Here is a 16,498-nt window from a genome sequence, read left to right as displayed (position 1 = left end):
ACACAAAGCCTGCTTAAGTAAATATAAAAGAATTAAAATCATACAGTGCATACTACTGAAAATATAAATAACTGGAGGAAGAAATCAGAAAAAAATTAGTCCTTTTAAAAATTTTTTTAAAGAAAGACTAAACAAAACAGAAAATGGGTAGAAATAATACATACTTTCAAAGAAAAAAACCAAACAGTAAGAAATCACTAGTTGATGATTACATATTGTCCTCTTACAAATAGATATTCAATATAAAAAAGTGGAGCATATAAAATAGGGATTCAATCTCACTGCAACAAGTTCTGTTCAACTATCCAACAAAAACATAGAATTATAGTTATCAATCCTATGCACTTAAACATACATGCAGTTATCCATATCTTCAATTATGTTGAGATTGAACAAACCCAAGCAGGCTAATATCACTCTGAACAAAGAATAGTACTATTGCTGGGTTTCACATTATGACACTCGAGGATCAGCACTTGGTACGTTAGTGTCTCTTTTTCTTCAAAGTATCTGTTTATTTCATCATGTATCATAAGATAAGTTCTCATAAACTTTCTATTGTTTCCACACATGCATGAGTCTTAACATGTATTTCTATCATTTCTATATTAGAAGAAGAAACAAAATAAAGCAAGACAAAACAAAACATTCCTATAAACACATGAAACAAAAAAGACATATACGACCATTGTACAAGTAGTTCTAACATAGTTCCTGCGATGTCTTCAATAGAATTGTCTATATCATCAGACATAGTATGATTGAATATATCAGTACATAACAGTATTAATAAAAACAAAACTTTGTACATAGTGTAAAACTTCAAAAGCAGACAATTATCAAACCAGAATGTGTATCATAGGGTTTTGTCATCTTCAGTGGAGTTGCCTATACTCTCAGATTTGATACTATCAATCATATCAGTTTTGAATAAAATCTGTTGATATCAAACAACAATCAAGCAAACCATATTTAAATAAGACCAGTCATGATAAAACAGTATAAGTCATACAGGACTCCAGATTAACATAATAGGAAATTAAAGATGACTATTGTGCTATATCCTGGTATTTTGGGGATAGCTGTCTGTGCCTTCAAATCTAATGCAAGTAGACAAACTGTGACAGAATAAAATCTATCAAAAAAGAATAAAAGCAGAGTGATGCAAGTAATGTGGGTTTTAAATCCTGATACACTATTAACAATAAATTCAGCCATCTTTTTTAAGATTCTTCCTCCTTGTTCACTTCCCCTGGGTACACTGTGCATTTCTGAGTCTCACCATGAACCTTGGTATTAAATTGGGGCAGGCGGGCGACCTGCTATTTACCTAAGTGGTTCTGAACCTTCTCTCTACTGGACTTGATCTCTAATTGTATACTTTTACCTATTAAAGCCTGTTTTTCTAACCTATCCAAAGATACTTGTTTATTTGCCCATTACTCTCTGATTCTCTGTCACATAGAGCATTGTTTTCTCATATTAGATTTTCAGTCTATGTACTCCGATTCACATTAATTATATTTCCTATAAATAGCAAATCAGTGGACCTTGCCACCTGATCTACTCCAAGTGTGGTTCTTTTTTTTTTAATTTAGTGTATCAAGATCATCTATATTAGAAATTATAACCAACCTTCTCTGTCTCATTTCTGTTATGCTCTTTTTTTACCATCAGTTGTCTGCTTATCTTCTTCATTCTGCTTTTTGCTCCATTCAATTGAGACCTTTCTGCCACTGTTCCTGGAATCCTAGTACTTTTCTCTCTCTCTAGGATGTAGTTCAGTATTCTCTGTAGAGTTGGACTCGTGGTTGCGAATTTCCCAAATTCCTCTTTGTCTTGGAAGCATATTGTTTCTCCCTTAATTTCTAGAGACAGTTTAGCAGGATATATCTATCTGAGTTAGAGGTTATTTTTTCAGGGCTTGGAATATTTAACTCCAGGCACTTCTTGATTTGATGGTTTGTATCAAGAAGTCTGCTGTTATTCTCATGGGCTTCCTTTATAGGTTATCTGTTTCCTGTCTTTAACAGCTTTTTAAAATTTTTTATTTAAAAAGAAAAGGAGAAAAAACAAAACAAAACAAAACAATGTAAGGGTACAATTAATACAGAATTACAAAAAATAGTAAGAAATCAACAGTTAATAGATTACAATTATCATCTTAGAGATAGTTGCTCAAGTCACAGTATCAAAGCATACAAAGTGGACATTCAAACAGTGAGACTGCAAACAATTGTGTTCAATGATCCAACAAAAAACATTAATATGGGTATCTTTTAACACCCCTAAACACACTTGCAGTTGTATCCTTTAGAGCACTTTTATCCCCTCTCTTTTTTACAACGAAATTTACACATTCAAGGTTTTATTATTCCTTAGTCCTTATTATTTTTTTGGAAGAGAATAAAGTCAAATATGGCAAAAAAAAGCTGTCAGTCAAAACCAAGGATAGACAAAGCACATGATGTAAAAACAGAGTACAAGGTTATCGACAATGGTTACCATAATGCCTCTGGCTGCCTTAAAAAGAATTGTCTATCTCATTAGGTATTATAAAGTTGAACAAAACAGTAGAGAATAAGACCATAAAACCTAAACCTTGTAAACACTACAAGACTTCCAAAGAAGATAATAGTCAAACCAGAATGGGCATCATAGTGAATCTTATTGCCTTCAAAGTAGTTGCCTATACCCTCAAACTTGATACTATCATACAGAATGGAACAGAGTCTAATCAGTCAAAACAAGATCGTGGGAGTATTACAGGACTTCAAATCAAGTTAATAGGAAATCAAATAGGTTACTATAATATATCCTGCTATTATTTTTATTTTCCCCTTAATTAAAAAATCATAAAATATAACTAAATAATTTTTTAATGAATAAGGAAGAGATTGAGATAAAAGAGGACATAACAACATAGCAGTACAGGTCAAAGCATGACAGTTTCAGCAACCTAGTGCTTCAAACCAAATAACCGGACTTAATAGTAGTTACAATAGTGTCTTTTTCCTTGAAATATTTGAATATAACTTCATATACTATAGCTTCAAACATATCAAGTCAGTGTAAAATCATTCAAGTGGATGAAAGCATTGTAGGGGTTTTAGAACCAACTAACAGAAAATGAACAATGGTTTCTATATTTCCTCTTTGCCTAAAACAATTTTTGTTTATACTATCACATATAATAAAATCCAGCAAAGTACATAATGATAAACCAATGGAGACCCAAGAGCCATAGTTTAGAGTGACTTCAAAACAAGATGATAGTAAATCAGCACTAGCTATTGTGATGACTTATTTTCTTCAAAATAGCTGTTCATTTCATCACAGGCAATAATATCAAGCAGACCAGAATAAAGCCATTCCAATTAATAAGTGAAAACTTTATAAGGCTTGAAGGCCACATAATGGGAAATCATGAATACCACATGCTTTTATATATTTGAATCATTACTTACATATAGGAAACTATTCGGTATTCACACATGCGAGATTGATTTATTTCACTTATGAGTATGGTCTCAAGCTTCGCCCATTTATTGATAAATATCTCAATGTGATCCTTCTTTATAGCTGAATAATACTCCATTGTATAGAAATACCACAACTTTTTTATCCATTCCTCAGTTGATGGACACTTGGGTTGTTTCCAAGATCTGGCGATTACAAATTGTGCTGCTATAAACATAGGTGCACATATATCACTGTGGTATGATGCTTTCAGTTCTTCTGGGAATATGCCTAGAAGTGGAATAGCTGGAACAAATGGGATTTCCAATCCCAGCTTTTTGAGAAATCTCCAGACTGACCTCCACAAAGACTGTACCAGTCTACACTCCCACCAACAGTGTAGGAGAGTTCCTTTTTCCCCACAGCTTCTCCAGCATTTGTTGTTGTTGGTTTTCTTGATCCTGGCCATTCTTTAAGGAGTGAAATGGAATCTCAGTGTGGTTTTAATTTGCATTTCTCTAATGACCAATGATGATGAACACTTTTTCATGTATTTATTTGCCATTTGTATTTTTTCCTCTGAGAATTGTGTATTCATCTCAGATGTCCATTTTTGGATTGGATCTTTGAATTTTGGGGGTCTCAGATTTTTTAATTCTTTAGATGTTTTATACAAAAGTCCCTTGTCTCATGGGGACTTCACTAAGATCTTTTCCCAGTTTGTGGGTTTTCTTTTCACTATGCTGGAGATTTCTTTTGACATGCAGAAACTTTTTAATAAGAGGTCGTCCCAGTTGTTGATTCTGGGAAGCATTTCCAGTGCGGTTTGAGTCCTATTCATGATTTCTTTATCTACCTCTAAGTCTTCAAGGTTTCTACCCAATTGTCTTCCAATAGTTTTAGTGTTTCTGTTTTAATATTCAGATCTTTTATCCATTTAGATTTTAATTTAGTACATGGTGATAGACATGGGTCTAGCTTTAGTTTTCGGCAAATGGAGAGCCAGTTTTTCCAGCACCATTTATTAAAGAGACTGTCATTCTTCCAGTGAACCTGCTTGTCTCCTTTATCAAAGATAAGGTGGTTGAGTGTGTTTGTAGTTGTGGTTGTATCTTCTAATCTATTCCATTGATCTTCGGCTCTGTTTTGATTCCAGTACCATGTTGATTTTACTACTGTTGCTTTGTAGTATAATTTCAAGTCAGGGATTGTGATGCCTCCTGACTTGTCTTTGCTGCTTAGAATTGCCTTTGCGATTCTAGGTTTCTTCTGGTTCCAGATGAATTCTAGGAGTGATTTGTCTAGATTTATAAGGTACGTTGATGGTACTTTTATTGGGATTGCATTGAATCTGTATAACAGCTTTGGGAGAATGGCCATTTTGACAATGTTTTTTTTTTTTTCCCTATCCATGAGCAAGGGATGTCTTTCCATTTTCTGAGATCATCTTCAATTTCTTTTTTCAGTGTATTGTAATTTTATCTGTATAGGTCTTTCACTTCTTTCATAAGAGTAATTCCTAAATACTTCATTTTATTGCTTAGTAGTGTGAAGATTGTGGTTTCTCTTATTTCCCTATCTGTGATTTTGTTGTTAGTTTATAGGAATGCTATTGATTTATGAGTATTGATTTTGTATCCAGATACATTACTGAATTTATTTATTATATCTAAGAGTCTTTCAATGGAGTTAGGGGGTCTTCCATGTAGAGTATCATGTCATCTGCAAACAATGATAATTTAACTTCTTCTTTTCCTATCTTTACCCCTTTTATTTCTCTCTCTCTTGCCTAATTGCTCTGGCTAGTACTTTTAGTACTATATTAAATAGGAGTGGTGATAAAGGGCATCCTTGTGTTGTGCCTGATTTTAAAGTAAAGGCTTTCAATTTTTGGCCATTTAGTATGATGCTGGCTGTTGGTTTGTCATAAATGGCCTTTATTATATTGAGGTAAAGACCATCTATCCCAATTTTCTGTAAAGTTATTATCATGAATGAATGTTGGACCTTGTCAAAGTTTTTTTTTTTTTTCTGCACCTATAGAAATGATCATGAGATTCTTACTTTTGGCTTTATTGGTATGGTGTATTACATTTCTTGATTTATGTATTTTGAACCATCCCTGCATTCCTGGGATGAATCCCAAGGTAATGGCGTATAATCTTCTTGATGATTTGTGGCATCCTCTTTGCCATTATTTTATTGAGGATTTTTGCATCTGTGTTCATTACGGAGATCGGTCTATAGTTCTCTCTTTTAGTCGGGGTTTCTCAGGTTTTGGTACTAGGGTAATATTTGCTTCCAGGAATGACTAAGGAAGGATTGCTTCGATTTCAATTTCATTGAATAGTTTGAGGAGTGTCTGCATTAAATCTTCTTTATGTTTTTTTGTAGAATTCTTCAGTGAATCCCTCTGGGCCTGGGCTCTTCTTTGTAGGTAAAGACTTAATTACATTTTCAATTTCACTAATAGGGATTGGGTTATTCAGCAGATTTACATCCTCTTGATCTAGCTTTGGTACTTCATATGTTTCTAAGAATCTGTCTATTTCTTCTGTGTTATCAAACCTTTGAGAGTAGAGGTTTTCAAAATAGGTATTGATGACCTTCTGTATTTCTGTATAGTCTGTAGTGATTTCACCTTTTTCATTTCTTATTGCATGAATTTGAGCTTTTTCTTCCCTTTTTAATAAGGTTGGCTAGGGGCTTATCGAATTTATTTATTCTTTCAAAGAACCAACTCTTTGATTCGTTGATTCTTTGGATTGTGTTCTTAGTCTCTATTTCATTGATTTCTGCTGTGATTTTCATAATTTCCTCCCTTCTTTTGGCTTTGGGCTTGACTTGCTCTTCTTTTTCTAGCTGTTTGAGGTGTAGCATCACGTTATTTATTTGTATTCGTTCTGTTTTCCTGATGTGGGTACTCAGTGCAATAAATTTTCCTCTGAGGATGGCTTTCTTTGCATCCCACAGATTTCAGTAAGTTCTGTCTGTATTTTCATTTTCTTGTAGGTATTGTTTAATTTCTTCTTTAATTCCTCTGTGACCCACTGATTACTCAATAGTGTGTTATTCAGTTTCCATCTGTTTGTGGAATTTTTGCAGTATCTTTCATCATTAATTTCTAATTTCAAAGCACTATGATCCGATAACATGCAAGGGATGATTTCATCTCTTTTGCATTTGTTTTAAAATGTTCTGTGAACTAATGTATGGTCTATTTTAGAGAATGACACATGTACTCATGAGAAGAATGTGTATTCTTATGTTGTTGTGTGGAAATTTGTGTATATGTCTATCAAGTCAATTTGCTTACAGGTATGATTCAGTTCTGTTATTTCTTTGCTCATTTTCTGTCTGTTTGATCTGTCCCTTGGTGTCAATGGCATATTAAGGTCTCCTATTACAATTGTGTTACTGATAATTTGAGTTTTCATTTCTGTTAGTAGTTGGTTTTTTGGGGGTGGGCGGGGGAATGGACTCTACCATTCTCCAACTTGGAGAATGGAGTTAATTTATTTATTTTTCTTTTTTTTAAATTTTATTTAAAAGGAAAAAGAGAAAAACACAAAACAAAACAAAGCAGTGTGAGAGTACAAGTAATACAGAGCTACAAAAAAAAAAAAAAAAAAAACACAGTAAGAAATCACCAGTTAATAGATTACATATTGTCATCTTAGAGATAGTTGCTCAAATCACAGTATCAAAGCATACAAAGTGGACATTCAAACTGTGAGACTGCAAACAGTTGTGTTCAATGAGCCAACCAAAAACATTAAATGGTCAGCTATTTAACACCCCTAAACACTCTTGCTGTTGTATACTTTAGAGCTCTTTTTTCCCTCTCTATTTACAACAAAATTTACACATTTTGGGTTTTATTACTCCTTAGTTCTTATTACTTTTGGGGGGAGGAGAATAAAGTCAAATATGGCAAAACAAAGCTGTCAGTCAAAACCAAGGTTAGACATAGCACATGATGTAAAACAGAGTACAAGGTTATCAACAATGGTTATCAGCAATGTCTCTTGTTTCCTTAAAAAGAATTTTCTATCTCATTAGATATTATAAACTGAACAAAACAGTAGAGAACAAGACCAATAAAACTTAAGCATTGTAAATATTACAGGACTTCCAAAGGAGACAATAGTCAAACCAGAATGGGCATCTTAGTGAATATTATTGCCTTCTAAGTAGTTGCCTACACTCTCAAACTTGATACTATCATATAGAATGGGACAGAGTCTAATCAGGCAAAACACGATCTTGGGAATATTACAGGACTTCAAAACAAGTTAATAGGAAATAAAAAAAGTTACTATTATATATCCTGCTAATATTTTTAATTTTTCCCCTTAATTAAAACAAACATAAGAAATAACTGAAAAAAATTTTAATGATTAAGGAAGAGATTGAGATAAAACAGGACATAACAATATAACAATACAGGTCAAAGCATGACAGTTTCAGCTACCTAGGGCTTCACCACCAAATAATCCAACTTAATAGTAGTTACCATAGTGTCTGTCTTTTTCCTTGAAATATTTGAATAAAACTTCATATACTATAGCTTCAAATATTTCAATATCAAGAAGCCCAGAATAAAGTTTTTCCAATTAATAAGTGAAAACTTTATAAGGCTTCAAGGCCACATAATGGGGAATCATGATTACCACATATTTTTATATATTGCAATCATTACTTACATTAGGGAAACTATTCGGTATTCACACATACGAGTTTGATTTATTTCACTTATGAGTATGGTCTCAAGCTGCACCCATTTATTGATAAATATCTCAATGTGATCCTCCTTTATAGCTGAGTAATATTCCACTGTATAGAAATACCATGACTTTTTTATCCATTCCTCAGTTGATGGACACTTGGGTTGTTTCCAAGATCTGGGGATTACAAATTGTGCTGCTGTAAATATAGGTGCACATATATCACTGTGGTATGATGCTTTCAGTTCTTCTGGGAATATGCCTAGAAGTGGAATATCTGCAATAAATGGGACTTCCAATCCCAGCTTTTTGAGAAATCTCCAGACTGACCTCCACAAAGGCTGCACCATTCTACACTCCCACCAACAGTGTAGGAGAGTTCCTTTTTCCCCACAGCCTTTCCAGCATTTGTTGTTGTTGGTTTTCTTGCTCCTTGCCATTCTTTCAGGAGTGAGACGATATCTCAGTGTTGTTTTAATTTGCATTTCTCTAATGACCAATGATGATGAACATTTCATGTATTTATTTGCCATTTGCATTTCTTCATCTGAGAAGTGCGTATTCATCTCAGATGCCCATTTTTGGATTGGATCCTTGAATTCTGGGTGTCTGAGTTTTTTTTAATGCATTATATGTTTTAGACAAGAGTCCCTTGTCTGAGAGAGAGTTCACTAAAATCTTTTCCAAGTTTGTGGGTTTTCTTTTCACTATGCTGGAGATTTCTTTTGACATACAGAAACATTTTAATAAGTGGTCCCAGTTATTGATTCTGGGAAGTATTTCCTGTGCAGTTTGAGTTCTGTTCATGAATTCTCTACCTACTCCTATGTCTCCAAGGTTTCTACCCAATTTGTCTTCCAATAGATTTAGTGTTTCTGTTTTAATATTCAGGTCTTTGACCCATTTAGATTTTAATTTACTACATGGTGATAGACATGGGTCTAGCTTTAGTTTTCGGCAAATGGAGAGCCAGTTTTTCCAGCACCATTAATTAAAGAGACTGTCGTTCTTCCAGTGAACCTGCTTGTCTCCTTTATCAAAGATAAGGTGGTTGATTGTGATTGTAGTTTGGGTGTATCTTCTAATCTATTCCATTGATCTTCGGCTCTGTTTTGATTCCAATACCATGTTGATTTTACTACTGTTGCTTTGTAGTATAACTTCAAGTCAGGAATTCTGATGCCTCCTGCTTTGTCTTTGCTGCTTAGAATTGCCTATGCTATTCTAGGTCTCTTCTGGTTCGAGATGAATTTTAGGAGTGATTTCTCTACATTTATAAGGTATGTTGATGGTATATTTATTGGGATTGCATTGAATCTGTATAACAGTTTTGGGAGAATGGCCATTTTCACAATGTTTGCTGTTTTTCTTTGCATCATCTTGCAGTTCTTGAATTCGTATTTCCTGATTCCTTTTTTTTTTAAAAGATCTTTCCCTTCCTGTTCACTAGCTGCAATCCTGTCTTCAAGGTCTGAAATTCTATCTTCACTTTCATTTAGGTGGTTTTTACAGCTTTCAGTGGAATCTTTTATTTCCTGTACATCTCTGTGCATCTGCTTTATGTATTCTGTTTGTTTCTTATATTGCTCATCCAGGCATTCTATCTTTTTGTTTAGTTCTTCCAATTTTTTAACTGTGTTTTCTTTCGATTTATTCAGAATCTCTTTCATTTCTTTTATCATTTCTTCTTTTACCTCGGAGATTATTTTGAGTTTGAATTTCTTTAAAGCTTCCTGGAGTTGCTTGTTAATTTTCAGTATTGTGTCCAATATTTGAGGTGAATGACATATATTTTCTTCTATATACATTGCTCCTAGGGTTTCTTGAGATGGGCTGGAGGTTTGAGGTTGTAATTTGGTCTTTCATTTTGTCATTTTCCCATATTTCTGTGTTTCAAGTGTTATTTGAAAGCTTCCTCAGGGTCTGTTGGAACTCCACTTCTATGTTCACAGCTCCTGGGACTCGGGCACCCAGTTCCCCCAGGCCGCTGGGCCTCTGGAACCAGTGGCCTTCTTCTGCCTCTTTAGAACTCCGTAGTTGCAGACAACCTGGGCTCCAAGGACACTATGCACAGGCCTGCTTGCTCCTAACTCCACTGTTCTCTGAGAGTAGCCAGAATGGGGAGGTGGATGTAGGCACCTGGGGCCCACTTAGCCACTTCACTGCACCCGGAAGCCTGGAGGGTCCTGAACAGTTGGGATTCGGGCAAAGTGCACTGGGCACTTACCGCCAGGCGCAGGCCTCTGGAACTGGTGATGCTGAGAAATTCACAGTCCTCCAGACACACAGGGAGGTGGATGCTGGCACCCCAGGCCACCCAGCTCTTACTCTGCACCCATATGGTGCAAGAGTCCCAAATAGGATGGGCTCCAGGGATAATGTGCCCCTGCCTGCTTGCTGGAAACTCCACAGTTCTCCAAGCACAGCCGGAATGAGGAGGCTGATGTTGGCACCTCAGACCCACTTAGCCTCTTCACTTCACCTGGAAGCTTGGAGGGTTCTGAACAGTCTAGTCTTTGGGCAGAGTGCATTGGGCACTTACCGCAGACCATGGGCCTCTGGAACTGGTGATGCTCGCCTGCTTGCTGAGAATCCACAGTCCTCCAGATACACGAGGAGGCGGATGTAGGTGCCCCAGACCCCCCCAGCCCTTACTCTGCACCCACGTGGTGCAAGAGTCCCAAATAGGTGGGGCTCCAGGGATAGTGTGTGCCTGCCTGCTTGCTGGAAACTCCACAGTTCTCTGAGCATAGCCGGAATGGGAAGATGAATGTCAGCGCCTCTCCAACAGCTTTTAATATTCTGTTGTTTTATTGAATTTTTGGGATCTTGATTATTATATGCCTGGGTGTAGCTCTATTTTGGTTTTAGGTGGCTGGAGTTATGTATGCCTCATACATCAGAATATCATTTCCTTTTCCTGTGTTTGGGAAACTTGCTTTATTATTTCTGTGAGTAACCTTTGTAGTTCCTTAGTTTGTACCCCTGATTCTTCATTCACATTTTTTATTCTCAAGTTGTAGATCCTCTTGTCATCTTTGTATTGTTATTGCTTGTTTACTTCTTATTTTTAAAAAGTTTTCCCTTTTATAATCCCACATTGCAAAACTCTCCTCCAGTTTGGATAAACTATCCTTAGACTCTTTCAAACTAATTTGCTATCTTTCCATAGTGTTTTTAATTTCCTAGTAATCTCTTTGAATCTGCTTCATGTATTCTATATTTGCTTTATATTCTTCATCAAATTCTTCTCTCCTTTGTTTGAGTTCCTCCCTTCTTCCATTTGTGTGTGCTTGGGCGGTGCTTAATATCTCTTTTATTAATCTTCTTATATCTTGTATTACTTGGCTAAATATTTCCCTTTTGATCTCATCTATGAGATCCCAAAGATATCTATGTCCAATGGTGCCTTGTCTGATATTGCATGTTTGCTGTTCTCATTCTCCTTTGTATTTATCTGTCCTGGGTCAATGTTCTCAGAGTTGGGACCTGGGGACTTTTTCTTGTTGCTTCCTCTTCTTATCTTTTTTGTTTCTTCTAGGAATCCCCAGAATCTTTCCTTGTTGGTTACAATTCTTCTGAAGCACGCTGGCTAGGTGACCCCTCCCACTGCAGTGTGCTAGTGAGTTGCAACAGGGACAGTGTATGCTGGCCGATCCCCTCCAGATCAGTCAAGCTGCTGAGGCCTGCACTGTATTAATATGCACCACCTCCCCTCTGGGTTAGTCAAACTTCTGAGGCTTCACTGCATTAGTGTGTGCTGCCACTCATAGGCAATTGATTTTGGATAACTTATTGGGTCTCGGCCAGGTCAGATGACCCAGGCCCATCTCACTCCACCAATCCCATTAGGGAAAGGAACAACTGACTGAAGTCACTGCTGCCCCTTGTGATTGCCAGTCCTGCCCAGTCCCAGAATGTCATCCACCATAGCCCCCATTTCTGTTGAATAGCTCCATTCCTATCACTCACCACAGGTTGATGCCGGCTCCCGGCCAGCTCAGCTCTCTGTTCAGCTGGCCGACATCTGACCTCAGTGTGACTGCACATCCAGTGAGTCAAGCGGTGGAACCTTGGACAGCTCAGCAAGTTGCCCACTTCAGCAGAAGCACTGAAATTTTAGCTGTTCCAATAATAGCACCGGGACTAATGTTTGATTGGTTTTTCTCACCTTAGCTTCTTCTTGGGATGAGAGAATTCATCTCCATCTCTTAGGGCTCCCCATGCTGTATTATGTTGAATTCTAAGTTGACTATTTCAGGGAGCCTCTGAAGCCAGCTGTTATCTATCTGCCGTCTTTGCTCCACCTCTATCTGCCACTAAGAAGTCCTTCTCTTGCTGTCTTCCTTTATCACACACTTAGGATTGACACTCTCTTGACCTGGAATCCAAGGCAAACACAGCCCAGAAACTCAAACCACCTGTGCCAGATACCCCAGCAAAAAATTAGAAGGACAGGTATGTTTAACAACACATTCACAAATAACCAATGCCTTACAGAAGGAGTCAGAGAAAAGAACTTCTGAAAGTTAATGGCAAAGCTGATACAACTCAGCACAAACTCTGGAACACTATGAAGGCAGTTCTAAGAGAAAAGTTTATTAAAATTGGTGCTAATATTTGTAAAACAGACCAAAATCAAGTAAAAACCCTATGCAAAAATTTAAGGGACTTGAGAAACAACAAATAGTCAGGACCAAATAAAATTTGGAGGAAAGGAATAAAGTCTAGAGGACAAAGCAATGAAATTGAAGTGTAAAGGAAACATAGAAAATCGAAAGTGCTGAACCAGGTCTTTGAATGAATAAAAGCAATAGATGAATGCTTCACTAGACTTAGCAAGAGAAAGAGAGAAAGAATCACATGAATGAAAATATAAATGAAGAAGGCAAAATCGAAATTCAAAACACTGAAAACCAAAAGATACTATTTGCTTGAAAACATGAACTAGCAGATTTTGAAGAAATGAATAGATTTCTAGACTCAAAGAGATTGTAAAATATAACTCAAGAACAACCCAATAGCTTGAAATTAATTGACATACTAACAAAGAATCTATCAAACTTAATCTATGTAAGAGCTCATTTAAATTCAAAATATGTTGAAGAAACATCTAAATTTTTTACTAAATTAGTAATACCATCTAGAACATAGAAATTACCATGCATATATAACACATATTCATACATGAAACACCTAATTAAACACATTAGCAAACATAATCAGAAATTGTCTAGCTTTCATTGTAAAAATTTAGTCATGAATCATGCAGTAATTTAATTTAAGTTCATTGCTAAATCTTAACATTGTATTTCATCCAAATTATGTTTCTGACAAAATAGAGAAAATTTGACATTCTGTACACAATAGTGGGTAAAATTTGGAGACACTATTTATTCAGAGGAGTTGAAGAGATTTTGTTTTGTTATATTTTGTGTTGTTTTCCACCTCATGTTGCAGGATTATCTTACAGAAGGTAGCACAGAATTTTAGGCTGAGTTCATAGACACCCTGAAGCCCTCTGGATGACTGCTGTGCCTATCTGGGTGGATAACATACTCCATACTTCACAGGCTGTTTGTTCTCTATTTTTTGGATGGTCTGATGAAAGGCCATCATCTCATTTTCATGGCAAAAGTGTACCAACCTTATGGAATTTAGAGTGACAATATTTGGACCAATGCCTTCCTTTCTGGCATTTTGGACCAAGTCCTGGTGCAGGATCCTAGTCCTCCATGCCAAAGGCATTGCTTCTTTGACTCACTGTAGCTGCAACATCAGCTCTATTAGACCTCAAAAGAGCTTCACAATTTTTTCTAAATTGACCCATTTTTCCACATCTAAAACATTTCACATTACTTCCTTTTATACTTGCAAGATCAGCCATAACCTGAGCCATCATAGTTGTCTTATATAACTCAGTTCCAGTGTCTTGATAAGTTCAAATATGTTGGTAAATCATTACTTGATTTTATAGGATTTAAAGCCTGTTCATTTTCCCAATTAGAATTTTATATGCCAATTGTAGAATAAAATGTTCACAGCATTTGTGTTTTGAAATCCATCTACAAATAGCTTCTTTTACATTAGCTGCAACTAGAGTGAATGTTTCTTGGGGTCCCTGGAGGACATTTGAAAAGGACGTCAGAGGAGTCTCATCCTCTTTTTTTTTTTTTTTTTTTTTTTTTTTTTTTTTTTTTTGTCTTTTTCCTTTTTATCGGTACCGGGGATCGAACTCACGACTGCCTGCTTGCAAGGCAGGCACTTATGCCGCTGAGCTAAATCCCCAGCCCCGTCTCATCCTCTTGAATAGTTGACAATGCTCTTTTATTGAATCTGTCAATTGCAAATATAGCTCATCAGGATGATGAATCTGTTCGTCAAGCAGCACATATATTCCTATTCCAGAAAACATTTCCTCATTTATTGCTGGACATGGATTGGGACATGCTCTGTTAATTATGACCCTGAGCTGGAAAAGAGACTTTAACTTCACATCAGGATGAAGGAATTGAGCAGAAGTCTGGAAAGTTTGTGCCACGTTTTTGATATAAGGTTTCAATTGATATACATCCAAAACATTTTCTAAGAGTCCCATTGTAAGTGGAATTTAGACTCCATTATCAACCACACATTGTTTAAGGATTTTGCAGTTGTATTTCATAAGGCATATGAACAAAATACTACTAGTCATTAGCATTTCTTTCAATTCCAACTGGAAAACAAGCAGGGAGGCTATGTTCTCCCCTTTCACAGCAGCTTGTTTTAAAACACATAAATTTCTGGATAGCGCCTTGTGACAAATTCTTTGTAAACCACACCTGCTCCTGTCCAACCTGGGGACAGAAGCCACAGTTTGTATCTCTTTTGTTTCCTCAGTATCTGAATTAGAAGCTATCAACATGAGCTCTGTAATGGACACAAAACTAAATGAACTAGGTTCCAAATTGAGAATGTCTCACAGGAAGTGATTTTTCCAGCACTATGTGCCTTTTAAAGATTTTTTCCAACTCATTTGCAATTATCAATATTTAAAATGCTGTCTTAGGAAGTCATGGATATTTTCTTATCTCTTTTAACATGTTTGCTAGGTCTTTCTTTGGCACATAAAGCACTTAGCATGTAAGCAGGCCTTGGAGTGGCCATAAATATCTTTGCTTTTCAGTTGAAAGCTTTTACCCCATTTTTGTTTTTGTTTCTATTAGTCAAACTCAGGAACTTGTGTTTGCAGGCAATTGTGGCACTGAGCTATATCCCTGGCCCTATTTTTACTACTATATAAAATGGCTTGCTCATAGCAGGAAGATTCAATCTTATTCTTCCCTCTCTTCTCCCAGAACTCTAGTGATGGCTTTCATCTTATAAAGACCTCCTCTACATTCAGACTTTCCATATCCACACTTTTTACTTTAGGAAGTCTTACTCATTCAGGCTGAAACACTTACTTCCAGTATTTCAGGTCCCTATTCCACGTGCCAGTTATTAGAGAACAGACCTAGATCCCCAATCTCCCAATTGAATGAGTGTATGGTGAGCACTTAAAATAAATGTTATTATTTTAGGGTTCCAGGAAGATCAAAACCTACAGAGTTCTGGGACTCTGGTGTATAAGACAGGGAATGCCTCTGGAAACCTATATTTAATTATTTTTTCAAACATTTCCAGAAACTTAACATAGGTAATGAAAAACTAATTACTGTCACCTTCTAAACATGATTGCGCAGGTACTATCTTAGAATTCCATGATGTGTAAATGCACTAGTGTGACTGAAATTAGGCTCAAACTTGAATATAAGGCAAGGGTACTTTTTAGAGAAGATGTTAGGGGAGGATTGGTGATAGAATATTACTGAGAGGAATAAAAAGCACATGATGGAAATTTGAACCAAATAAAATACTTGCTGAAGAAAAAAGTGTGAATATTTAGTACATTAATGTAACAAAATTCTAATATATATTATTTTTGCTTGAAATGAGTAAGTCAAAGAGAAATAACAAATCCCTGGATGCAGACAGAAAGCCTTGAACTGCTACTTGAGAAGTGATTCAAGAGAAGTTGACTGGAATGTGGTAAAAGAGAAAATCATTTCCATAAGTATGTATGACTCCAGTTTGAATATATACACACATTTATGTATACTTCCATATATATGTTATTTTTTAAAAGTTAAATGCAATTATAAATATATCATTATTTCATATTATAAATATAAATTAAAGTAACTTAATTAAATTTAAAAGAAAATTATTCAACAACCAGCACAGCAACAAGAGAAATCCATTTCCCATAAGATTTGGCGATTAGGTTTGCC

At 35.9% G+C, this 16,498-nt stretch overlaps 1 protein-coding gene across 1 annotated transcript in view; it reads left to right on the top strand.

The window, feature by feature from the left end:
* The window catches only part of LOC100723893 (UDP-glucuronosyltransferase 2B31-like), a 47,181-nt gene that overhangs the window by 22,213 nt on the left and 8,470 nt on the right, over nucleotides 1–16,498 (top strand). The gene's annotated exons all lie outside the window — the stretch shown is intronic.

Source organism: Cavia porcellus, unplaced genomic scaffold (assembly GCF_034190915.1).
Source record: "Cavia porcellus strain 051 isolate PalLab524CR breed Dunkin Hartley unplaced genomic scaffold, mCavPor4.1 scaffold_30, whole genome shotgun sequence".
In the NCBI taxonomy this organism is placed as follows: domain Eukaryota; kingdom Metazoa; phylum Chordata; class Mammalia; order Rodentia; family Caviidae; genus Cavia; species Cavia porcellus.
This window is presented reverse-complemented; position numbering and strand designations above follow the sequence as displayed.